Source organism: Bombina bombina, chromosome 5, assembly GCF_027579735.1.
Source record: "Bombina bombina isolate aBomBom1 chromosome 5, aBomBom1.pri, whole genome shotgun sequence".
Lineage (NCBI taxonomy): Eukaryota > Metazoa > Chordata > Amphibia > Anura > Bombinatoridae > Bombina > Bombina bombina.
Window position 1 is genome coordinate 622492739 of NC_069503.1, and position 12239 is coordinate 622504977.

General features: G+C 42.8%; 1 protein-coding gene across 1 annotated transcript in view; it reads right to left on the minus strand.

The window, feature by feature from the left end:
- Nucleotides 1-12239, minus strand: part of ELP2 (elongator acetyltransferase complex subunit 2) — a gene marked incomplete in the record, with an annotated part of 749242 nt that overhangs the window by 117673 nt on the left and 619330 nt on the right.

A 12239-nucleotide genomic window follows, 5' to 3' on the forward strand; every position in this document is an offset into this window, starting at 1 on the left:
GAAATAATTAAAATCTGCTCTCTTAGGTTCCTTAAGGACTGGAATTAAACCCAGACAATTTCATTCCTGATTCATATAGAGCACTGAATTTTAAACAACTTTCCAATTTACATCTACTATAAAGTTTTCTTCATGCTATAGGTATCTCTTGATAAAAATATGCAGTATATGGCAGCAGTTTTGAAAGAATGTAATACATTTGCAAGAGCACTAGATAGCAGCACTTTTTCCTGCCATGTAGTGTTCCAGACATGTGTACCTACCTATGTATCTCTTCAACAAAGAATAGCACGCACGAGAACAAAAGCATATACGATAATAGAAGTAAATTGGAAACTTTTTAAAAATGCTATGCACTGTCTAAATTACAGAATACATTTTGTGGGTTTCATGACCCTTTAAAGGAACACTGGCATAAGGAGTGCACAAAACACATTTACAGCTACTCCTAACTGGCAACAACAAAGGGAGATAGGATACATGTAGATGTTTCAGCCAAATTGTATACATTTTAAGCATATTTCGGGTACAGATTTTGCTTTTTTGGCCTCTCTACAGAGCTGGAAACAAACACAAATATTAGCAAAACTAAAGTATTTTATAGCATAAGAAATCAACCTCATTTTCATTAAAGAAACACTAAAGTCAAATTTTTTTCTTTCATGATTCAGATAGAGCACACAATTAAAAAAAAATAAAAAATAAAAAATTATATTATAAAACTGAGGCACCAGCGTAATTTGAACATGTGCAAGATCTCTCAGTGTATGCATGCATGAGTCTGATTCGCTGATGGTTGTCACATGATGGAAGAAAACCTGAAAAGTATCAGACAAAAAAAAATCTAATGTTTCTTTGAAATTCAGAGAAAAGTGCTTTACGTACGCAGGGAATGCTCTTACCCTCCGGTATCTCTCTGTGGTATTACCAAAGGCTCTCTTCTCAAAGCGGCAGAGATAGTCGAGTAAGGAATGCTTTCTTAACACAGCTTCTACGCGTTTCACCCCATGTTTGGGCTTTTTCAAGATGCATTCCCTGCGTATGTAAAGTACTAAGTACTAAGAAAAATACTGATTCTCTAAAGTAACTTGCACACGTTTGAAGTATTATCGGCGAATCGTGACATCATCAACAGACATCCAGCAGGAGAGGGTCCGGAGCGAGATGGACACAGAGAGTGGTGAGATTACCTGCATAGCAGGCCAACTACAAATTCATCCACAGGTGTTTCTTTGTCGCACTAAAACCTCCACTGGCAGACAAATTGAATACTGTCACTCTCCTCTTTTGTTAAACATCACAAACAAATCCCCAGTGTTGAAATTGCTGACACGACTGTATGTGCCACACTAGGAGGAATTTATCAGTTAGCTAACAAAGACCTAAACACTAACCCTGTTTATGCATTGACTTTTGGGTATTTCAGCATTTGAGATTCAGGAATATATGTTTTTACTTTTATGTATATCGTTTTAGTATTTTCCGGAAATACCTTTTTTCTTTTGTATATATGATTTGTTTATGTGTTTTAATTAAATTGCTGCTATAATTATCCCTTAAGACAAGAATCGGACATATTTCTTAGAGTCTCAACGTTATTCACATTTTACAACATCACAGAGTTATTGATCGCTACTATTGTGTACCCTATAGAAAGTGTTGAGAATTTTTGTAATTTTTGTGGTTTTAACATGTAGTGCTTGTATAGCGCCTCTCTATAACCCTGTTGATTTGTAAATAGAAGGATTTATCACACCCTCACATATGCTTGAGATGGAAAGGACTCATGATAAACACGCAATCTAGTGTCTGAATTTAATAATAAAATAATAAGCTTTTGAGTTGGTTGTCTGTAAGACAAAACAAAACAAAACAAAAAAAAAAGCAAGCCATTCCCACTGTCCCTTAAGCAATATGAGAATCTAATCGCTTGGGTAAAATAAGATAGTGATTTCAAAGGAAAGGTTAAGAGGTTTATCGTGGATCATGTGTCTGCTGACAAGTATTTTGGCCAAAAACATAATTTATGCTTACCAGATAAATTCATTTCCGTCTGCATAGGGAGAGTCCACGGCTTCATTCCTTATTGTTGGGAAATACAACATCTGGCCGCCAGGAGGAGGTAAAGACACCCCAGCCAAAGGCTTAAATATCCCTCCCACTACCTCATTACCCCAGTCATTCTGCTGAGGTAACAAGGAAAAGTAGGAGAAATATCAGGGTATAAATGGTGCCAGAAGAATAACTAATAGGGGGCCACCCTTAGACAAGAAAAAACGGGCGGGAGCCGTGGACTCTCCCTATCCGGAAGGAAAGGAATTTATCTGGTAAGCATTAAAGTGAAGGTAAAGTTTTTCATTCTTGAAGACAACCTCCCATTTATTATTTTCTCATTCATGTAGTCGCTAACTTTTTTTTAATATTGCTGCCATAGTTTTAATAAAATTTACATTACTAATTCCCTACCGTTTGGAACCCGACTCCTCCCCATCCCTACTTCCTCCTTCTTTGTTGTGTGACGTCTTCAGCGGTCCCACCCGCTCTCTATATGTCACAAAGGCGCGTTCAAAATCTCAGATTGCAATGCGCATGCGTAAATCGCGATACTGCTTTCCAATGCGCATAATCGGCGGGCAATATTTCCTACTGCGCATGCGCAAACTCAAACGGGTGCGCTCTTGGCATTAATTCTGAATAAAAATAAATTACGCATGCGCAAAAGAAACAAGGGGCGGATTACATCGAGTGACGGCCGCCTAACGGTCAGAGTTTCAATTGGTTGGGGGGAAAACGTGATATACACATAAAAAAAATAAAAAATAGATGGGCTGAATTAGTGGATAGTTTAGGCATAGTTTTATAACAGTGAGAACGTAATATATACACACATATATAACAATTGATGAATGAAATGAATACTTATTTAAAAAAAAGAATGCTATACTAGATCGAAATTAGGGTGAGTTTACCTTCACTTTAATTATGTTTTCCTTCCTAATATAGGGAGGGCCCACAGCTTCATTCCTTACTGTTGGGAAAACTATAGCTCCAGAGGACACTGAATGAATAACGGGAGGGAACAAAAAAGAAGAGGCGGACCCTATTCTGAGGGCACCACAGCCTGCAAAACTTTTCTCCCAAAAGCTGCTTCAGTCGAAGCAAAAACATCAAACTAGTAAAAATTAGAAAAAGTATGTAAGGAGGACCAGGTAGCCTTACAAATATGATCCATAGAGGCCACCTTGCAAATATGATCCATAGGGTTCCTCATTTTTAAAGGCCCAAGAGGAAGTCACTGCTCTAGTGGAATGAGCCATTATCCTCTGAGGAGGATGATGTCCCGCTGTCTCTTAAGCTAAGCGGATGACACTCCTTAACCAAAAAGATAGGGAAGTCGAAGTAGCCTTCTGCCCCTTACGCTTCCCCGAATAGACAACAAAGAGGAAGATTGTCTAAACTCCTTAGTAGCCTGAAGAAAGAACTTCAAGGCACGAATTGCATCCAAATGGTGAAGTAAACGTTCCTTCGATGAAGGAGGATTAGGACACAAGGAAGGAACCACAATCTCTTGATTGATGTTGCGATCTGACACAACCTTAGGAAGAGAACCCAATTTAGTACGTAAAACTGCCTTATCTGCATAAAAAAATCAGATAAGGGAACTCACATCGCAAAGCAGAGATCTCAGAAACTCTGTGCGCAGTGGCAATAGCCATTAAAAAGATAACCTTCCAAGATAATGTCAACTGAATGCAGAGGCTCAAACGAAGCCTGTTGCAAAACACCAAGAACAAGATTTAACACAGGTCTGCACGCCTGGAAGCTCAGCCAGCCTCTTGTGCAATAAAACCAACAGGGCCGAAATCTGTCCTCTCAGGGAACTAGCAGAAAAGCCCTTCTCCAGTCTATCCTGGAGAAAAGATAAAATCCTGGCAACCTTAACTCTGAACCAGGAAAAACCACGCTCTTCACACCAAAATAAGTAGGTCCTCCACTTTTTGTGGTAGATACGCAGAGTAACTGGTTTACAAGCATGAATAAGAGTATCAATGACACTTTCAGAGAAACCTCTCTTTGCTAAGACTAAGAGTTCAATCTCCACGCAGTCAGCCTCAGAGAATCTAGATTTTGATGAACAAATAGACCTTGTAACAGCAGGTCTCTGCGACAAGGTAACTTCCACGGAGGAGATTAGGACATCCCCACTAGATCTGCGAACCACGTCCTTTGCGACCACAATTACGGATACCCGCTCCTGCTTGATGGGGCCACCACTCGAGGAAGAAGCGGTAATGGAGGAAAAAGATATATGAGTTTGAACCTCCAGGGCACTGCTAGTGCATCTATTAGATCCGCTTGGGGATCCCTCGACCTCGACCCATACCAGGGTAGCTTGGTATTGAGACGGGACACCATGAGATCTATCTCCGGCGTCCCCTAATTGCTGCATATCTCTGCAAACACCTGGAAGGATTGCCTGCTGAGAAAATCTGCCTCCCAGTTGTCCACACCTGGAATGTAGATCGCTGACAGCAAACAGCTGTCAGCCACTACAGAATCTGAGATACTTCCTTCATCGCCAAGGAACTTCTCTTTCCCCCCTTATGGTTGATGTAAGCCACTGAGGATATATTGTCTGATGGGAATCTGATAAACTGGGAAGAACCCAGAAGTGGCCAAGCCTTTAAGGTATTGAAGATTGCCCATAGTTCCAAAATTGATCGGGAGGGAGGACTCCTCCATAGTCCACAACCCCTGTGCTTTCCTGGCACCCCAAAAAGCTCCCCATCTGGATAGGATTGTGTCCGTAGTCACAATCTCCCAGGATGGTTTTAAGAAGCACGTCTTTCGACCGGTTGTCTAATACAATCTGTAGAGACAGATCAGAATGATCACTGTTCCAATGCCTCAGCATGAACAGTTGTAAAGGTCTGAAACGGAACCTGGCAAAAGGAATGATGTCCATGCTGGACACCATGAGACCAATCACCTCCATACACTGAGCCACAGAGGGACTCAAGAAGGTCCGAAGGGCAAGACATGCCAAAGTTAGCTTGCAACATCTCTGGTTGGTTATCCTCATGGGTATGGAGTCTATTATAGCACACAGGTATTCCACCCTGATATTTGGGATAAGAGAACTCCTTTCCAAGTTATCTTCCATCCATGTGATCGAAGAAGACTGAGAAGGGACTCAGAGTATTCTTCCGTAAAACAACAAGATGGTGCTTTCACCAGAATATCGTCCAAGTATGGGGCTACTGTAATACCCTGAGTTCTGGCAACGGCTAGAAGAGACCAAACGGAAGGGCCATGAACTGGAAGTGCTGGTCCAGGAATGCAAACCTCAGGAACTGAAAGTGTTCCCTGTGAATTGAAACATAAAGGTAAGATCTATAGTGGTCATAAACTGGCCTTCCTGAACTAAAGGAAGGATGGACCTTACCTTCTCCATCTTGAAGGAAGGGAAACTGAGAAATTTGTTTAAGCACTTTAGGTCCACAATTGGGCGGAAAGTTCCCTCCTTCTTTGGGACCACAAAAAGGTTTGGATAAAACTTCAAACCTCTCTCTTCGATAGGCACCGGGACAACAAATCCTAAGGAGGATAAGTCCAGAACGCACCCTAGAAAGGCATCCTTCTTTTCTGGTCTGTAGACAGGTTTTAGAGTAGGAACCTGCCCCTGGGCGGATGAGATTTGAAGCCTATCTTGTATCCCTGAGTACGACCTCCAGGACCCACGGATCCTGTACGTCCCTGAACATGTCCGGACCCGGATCGGGGGCCGCCCCTCCATGCTGATTTGTTTTCGACGGGCTTCTTATTCTGCTTGGATTTATTCCAGGACTTAGCCGGCTTCCAAGTACTCTTGGGTTGCTCAGGCTTGGAGGAGGATTGTTGTAGTTGGGATTTGTCAGAACGAAAGGAACGCAAATTAGAAGATTGCCGTCCCTTACTTGTTCTTCTTATCTTGTGCTAGGAAGGCATCCTTGCCTCCAGTAACCATAGAAATAATGGAGTCCAGACCTGGACCAAATAAAATCTTTCCCTTGAAGGGAAGTGAAAGGAGTCTGGACTTTAGTGATTCTGTCCGCCTCCATTTGCACGTTGAAATTTAACATTGCACAAGATCAGGGAATGTCAATCACCCTGAACAAGCAAGTGTCTGGATGTTTGATCTCGCCAACTCTGAGGTAGCGCAGAGGAAAAAGAAGCAGTTGGTGCTTATTAAATATGTGTTAGCAGGCTCATTTTTGCAAACTTGCTCCACATAACTCAAAAAGCTGTGAATGCAGCTTAATAAACCTAGCCCATTTTGAAGCCTCTAAAAAGTGAATGTTTTATTTGGTCCATTTTAAGACCTTTTTAAAAAAACAGAATTTATGTTTACCTGATAAATTACTTTCTCCAACGGTGTGTCCGGTCCACGGCGTCATCCTTACTTGTGGGATATTCTCTTCCCCAACAGGAAATGGCAAAGAGCCCAGCAAAGCTGGTCACATGATCCCTCCTAGGCTCCGCCTTCCCCAGTCATTCGACCGACGTAAAGGAGGAATATTTGCATAGGAGAAATCATATGATACCGTGGTGACTGTAGTTAAAGAAAATAAATTATCAGACCTGATTAAAAAACCAGGGCGGGCCGTGGACCGGACACACCGTTGGAGAAAGTAATTTATCAGGTAAACATAAATTCTGTTTTCTCCAACATAGGTGTGTCCGGTCCACGGCGTCATCCTTACTTGTGGGAACCAATACCAAAGCTTTAGGACACGGATGAAGGGAGGGAGCAAATCAGGTCACCTAGATGGAAGGCACCACGGCTTGCAAAACCTTTCTCCCAAAAATAGCCTCAGAAGAAGCAAAAGTATCAAATTTAGTAAAATTTAGTAAAAGTGTGCAGTGAAGACCAAGTCGCTGCCTTACATATCTGATCAACAGAAGCCTCGTTCTTGAAGGCCCATGTGGAAGCCACAGCCCTAGTGGAATGAGCTGTGATTCTTTCAGGAGGCTGCCGTCCGGCAGTCTCGTAAGCCAATCTGATGATGCTTTTAATCCAAAAAGAGAGAGAGGTAGAAGTTGCTTTGTGACCTCTCCTTTTACCAGAATAAACAACAAACAAGGAAGATGTTTGTCTAAAATCCTTTGTAGCATCTAAATAGAATTTTAGAGCACGAACTACATCCAAATTGTGCAACAAACGTTCCTTCTTTGAAACTGGATTCGGACACAAAGAAGGCACGACTATCTCCTGGTTAATGTTTTTGTTAGAAACAACTTTCGGAAGAAAACCAGGTTTAGTACGCAGAACCACCTTATCTGCATGGAACACCAGATAAGGAGGAGAACACTGCAGAGCAGATAATTCTGAAACTCTTCTAGCAGAAGAAATTGCAACCAAAAACAAAACTTTCCAAGATAATAACTTAATATCTACGGAATGTAAGGGTTCAAACGGAACCCCCTGAAGAACTGAAAGAACTAAATTGAGACTCCAAGGAGGAGTCAAAGGTTTGTAAACAGGCTTGATTCTAACCAGAGCCTGAACAAAGGCTTGAACATCTGGCACAGCTGCCAGCTTTTTGTGAAGTAACACAGACAAGGCAGAAATCTGTCCTTTCAAAGAACTTGCAGATAATCCTTTCTCCAAACCTTCTTGAAGAAAGGATAGAATCTTAGGAATTTTTATCTTGTCCCAAGGGAATCCTTTAGATTCACACCAACAGATATATTTTTTCCATATTTTGTGGTAGATTTTTCTAGTTACAGGCTTTCTGGCCTGAACAAGAGTATCAATGACAGAATCTGAGAACCCTCGCTTTGATAAAATCAAGCGTTCAATCTCCAAGCAGTCAGTTGGAGTGAGACCAGATTCGGATGTTCGAACGGACCTTGAACAAGAAGGTCTCGTCTCAAAGGTAGCTTCCATGGTGGAGCCGATGACATATTCACCAGGTCTGCATACCAAGTCTTGCGTGGCCACACAGGAGCTATCAAGATCACCGATGCCCTCTCCTGATTGATCCTGGCTACCAGCCTGGGGATGAGAGGAAACGGCGGGAATACATAAGCTAGTTTGAAGGTCCAAGGTGCTACTAGTGCATCTACTAGAGTCGCCTTGGGATCCCTGGATCTGGACCCGTAGCAAGGAACCTTGAAGTTCTGACGAGAGGCCATCAGATCCATGTCTGGAATGCCCCACAATTGAGTGATTTGGGCAAAGATTTCCGGATGGAGTTCCCACTCCCCCGGATGAAATGTCTGACGACTCAGAAAATCCGCTTCCCAGTTTTCCACTCCTGGAATGTGGATTGCAGACAAGTGGCAGGAGTGAGTCTCCGCCCATTAAATGATTTTGGTCACTTCTTCCATCGCCAGGGAACTCCTTGTTCCCCCCTGATGGTTGATGTACGCAACAGTCGTCATGTTGTCTGATTGAAACCGTATGAACTTGGTCTTTGCTAGCTGAGGCCAAGCCTTGAGAGCATTGAATATCGCTCTCAGTTCCAGAATATTTATCGGGAGAATAGATTCTTCCGGAGACCAAAGACCCTGCGCTTTCAGGGGTCCCCAGACCGCGCCCCAGCCCACCAGACTGGCGTCGGTCGTGACAATGACCCACTCTGGTCTGCGGAAGCTCATCCCCTGTGACAGGTTGTCCAGGAACAGCCACCAACTGAGTGAATCTCTGGTCCTCTGATCTACTTGTATCGTCGGAGACAAGTCTGTATAGTCCCCATTCCACTGACTGAGCATGCACAGTTGTAATGGTCTTAGATGAATTCGCGCAAAAGGAACTATGTCCATTGCCGCTACCATCAAACCTATTACTTCCATGCACTGCGCTATGGAAGGAAGAGGAACAGAATGAAGTATTTGACAAGAGTTTAGAAGTTTTGATTTTCTGGCCTCTGTCAGAAAAATCCTCATTTCTAAGGAGTCTATTATTGTTCCCAAGAAGGGAACCCTTGTTGACGGAGATAGAGAACTTTTTTCTACGTTCACTTTCCACCCGTGAGATCTGAGAAAGGCCAGGACAATGTCCGTGTGAGCCTTTGCTTGTGGAAGGGACGACGCTTGAATCAGTATGTCGTCCAAGTAAGGTACTACTGCAATGCCCCTTGGTCTTAGCACCGCTAGAAGGGACCCTAGTACCTTTGTGAAAATTCTTGGAGCAGTGGCTAATCCGAACGGGAATGCCACAAACTGGTAATGCTTGTCCAGAAATGCGAACCTTAGGAACCGATGATGTTCCTTGTGGATAGGAATATGTAGATACGCATCCTTTAAATCCACCGTGGTCATGAATTGGCCTTCCTGGATGGAAGGAAGAATTGTGTGAATGGTTTCCATTTTGAACGATGGAACCTTGAGAAACTTGTTTAGGATCTTGAGATCTAAGATTGGTCTGAACGTTCCCTCTTTTTTGGGAACTACGAACAGATTGGAGTAGAACCCCATCCCTAGTTCTCCTAATGGAACAGGATGAATCACTCCCATTTTTAACAGGTCTTCTACACAATGTAAGAATGCCTGTCTTTTTATGTGGTCTGAAGACAATTGAGACCTGTGGAACCTCCCCCTTGGGGGAAGCCCCTTGAATTCCAGAAGATAACCTTGGGAGACTATTTCTAGCGCCCAAGGATCCAGAACATCTCTTGCCCAAGCCTGAGCGAAGAGAGAGAGTCTGCCCCCCACCAGATCCGGTCCCGGATCGGGGGCCAACATCTCATGCTGTCTTGGTAGTAGTGGCAGGTTTCTTGGCCTGCTTACCTTTGTTCCAGCCTTGCATTGGCCTCCAGGCTGGCTTGGCTTGAGAAGTATTACCCTCTTGCTTAGAGGACGTAGCACTTGGGGCTGGTCCGTTTCTGCGAAAGGGACGAAAATTAGGTTTATTTTTGGCCTTGAAAGACCTATCCTGAGGAAGGGCGTGGCCCTTGCCCCCAGTGATATCGGAAATAATCTCTTTCAAGTCAGGGCCAAACAGCGTTTTCCCCTTGAAAGGAATGTTAAGCAATTTGTTCTTGGAAGACGCATCCGCTGACCAAGATTTTAGCCAAAGCGCTCTGCGCGCCACAATAGCAAAACCAGAATTTTTCGCCGCTAACCTAGCCAATTGCAAAGTGGCGTCTAGGGTGAAAGAATTAGCCAATTTGAGAGCATGAATTCTGTCCATAATCTCCTCATAAGAAGAATCTTTATTGAGCGCCTTTTCTAGTTCATCGAACCAGAAACACGCTGCTGTAGTGACAGGAACAATGCATGAAATTGGTTGTAGAAGGTAACCTTGCTGAACAAACATCTTTTTAAGCAAACCCTCTAATTTTTTATCCATAGGATCTTTGAAAGCACAACTATCTTCTATGGGTATAGTGGTGCGTTTGTTTAGAGTAGAAACCGCCCCCTCGACCTTGGGGACTGTCTGCCATAAGTCCTTTCTGGGGTCGACCATAGGAAACAATTTCTTAAATATGGGGGGAGGGACGAAAGGTATACCGGGCCTTTCCCATTCTTTATTTACAATGTCCGCCACCCGCTTGGGTATAGGAAAAGCTTCGGGGGGCCCCGGGACCTCCATTTTACATAATTTCTCTGGAATGACCAAATTCTCACAATCATCCAGAGTAGATAACACCTCCTTAAGCAGAGCGCGGAGATGTTCCAATTTAAATTTAAATGTAATCACATCAGGTTCAGCTTGTTGAGAAATTTTCCCTGAATCTGAAATTTCTCCCTCAGACAAAACCTCCCTGGCCCCCTCAGACTGGTGTAGGGGCACTTCAGAACCAATATCATCAGCGTCCTCATGCTCTTCAGTATTTTCTAAAACAGAGCAGTCGCGCTTTCGCTGATAAGTGGGCATTTTGGCTAAAATGTTTTTGATAGAATTATCCATTACAGCCGTTAATTGTTGCATAGTAAGGAGTATTGGCGCACTAGATGTACTAGGGGCCTCCTGTGTGGGCAAGACTGGTGTAGACGAAGGAGGGGATGATGCAGTACCATGCTTACTCCCCTCACTTGAGGAATCATCTTGGGCATCATTTTCTCTAAATTTTGTGTCACATAAATCACATCTATTTAAATGAGAAGGAACCTTGGCTTCCCCACATACAGAACACAGTCTATCTGGTAGTTCAGACATGTTAAACAGGCATAAACTTGATAACAAAGCACAAAAAACGTTTTAAAACAAAACCGTTACTGTCACTTTAAATTTTAAACTGAACACACTTTATTACTGCAAATGTGAAAAAGTATGAAGGAATTGTTCAAAATTCACGAAAATTTCACCACAGTGTCTTAAAGCCTTAAAAGTATTGCACACCAAATTTGGAAGCTTTAACCCTTAAAATAACGGAACCGGAGCCGTTTTTATATTTAACCCCTTTACAGTCCCTGGTAACTGCTTTGCTGAGACCCAACCAAGCCCAAAGGGGAATACGATACCAAATGACGCCTTCAGAAAGTCTTTTCTATGTATCAGAGCTCCTCACACATGCATCTGCATGTCATGCTTCCCAAAAACAAGTGCGCAATAGAGGCGCGAAAATGAGACTGCCTATGATTAGGGAAAGCCCCTAGAGAATAAGGTGTCCAATACAGTGCCTGCCGGTTATTTTACATAATTCCCAAGATTAAAATAATTCCTCAAGGCTATGAAGTATAAAGTATGCTTATATATAAATCGTTTTAGCCCAGAAAATGTCTACAGTCTTAAAAGCCCTTGTGAAGCCCTTTTTTTTCTTTATGTAATAAAAATGGCTTACCGGATCCCATAGGGAAAATGACAGCTTCCAGCATTACATCGTCTTGTTAGAAATGTGTCATACCTCAAGCAGCAAAAGTCTGCTCACTGTTTCCCCCAACTGAAGTTAATTCCTCTCAACAGTCCTGTGTGGAAACAGCCATCGATTTTAGTAACGGTTGCTAAAATCATTTTCCTCTTACAAACAGAAATCTTCATCTCTTTTCTGTTTCAGAGTAAATAGTACATACCAGCACTATTTTAAAATAACAAACTCTTGATTGAATAATAAAAACTACAGTTAAACACCAAAAAACTCTAAGCCATCTCCGTGGAGATGTTGCCTGTACAACGGCAAAGAGAATGACTGGGGAAGGCGGAGCCTAGGAGGGATCATGTGACCAGCTTTGCTGGGCTCTTTGCCATTTCCTGTTGGGGAAGAGAATATCCCACAAGTAAGGATGACGCCGTGGACCGGACACACCTATGT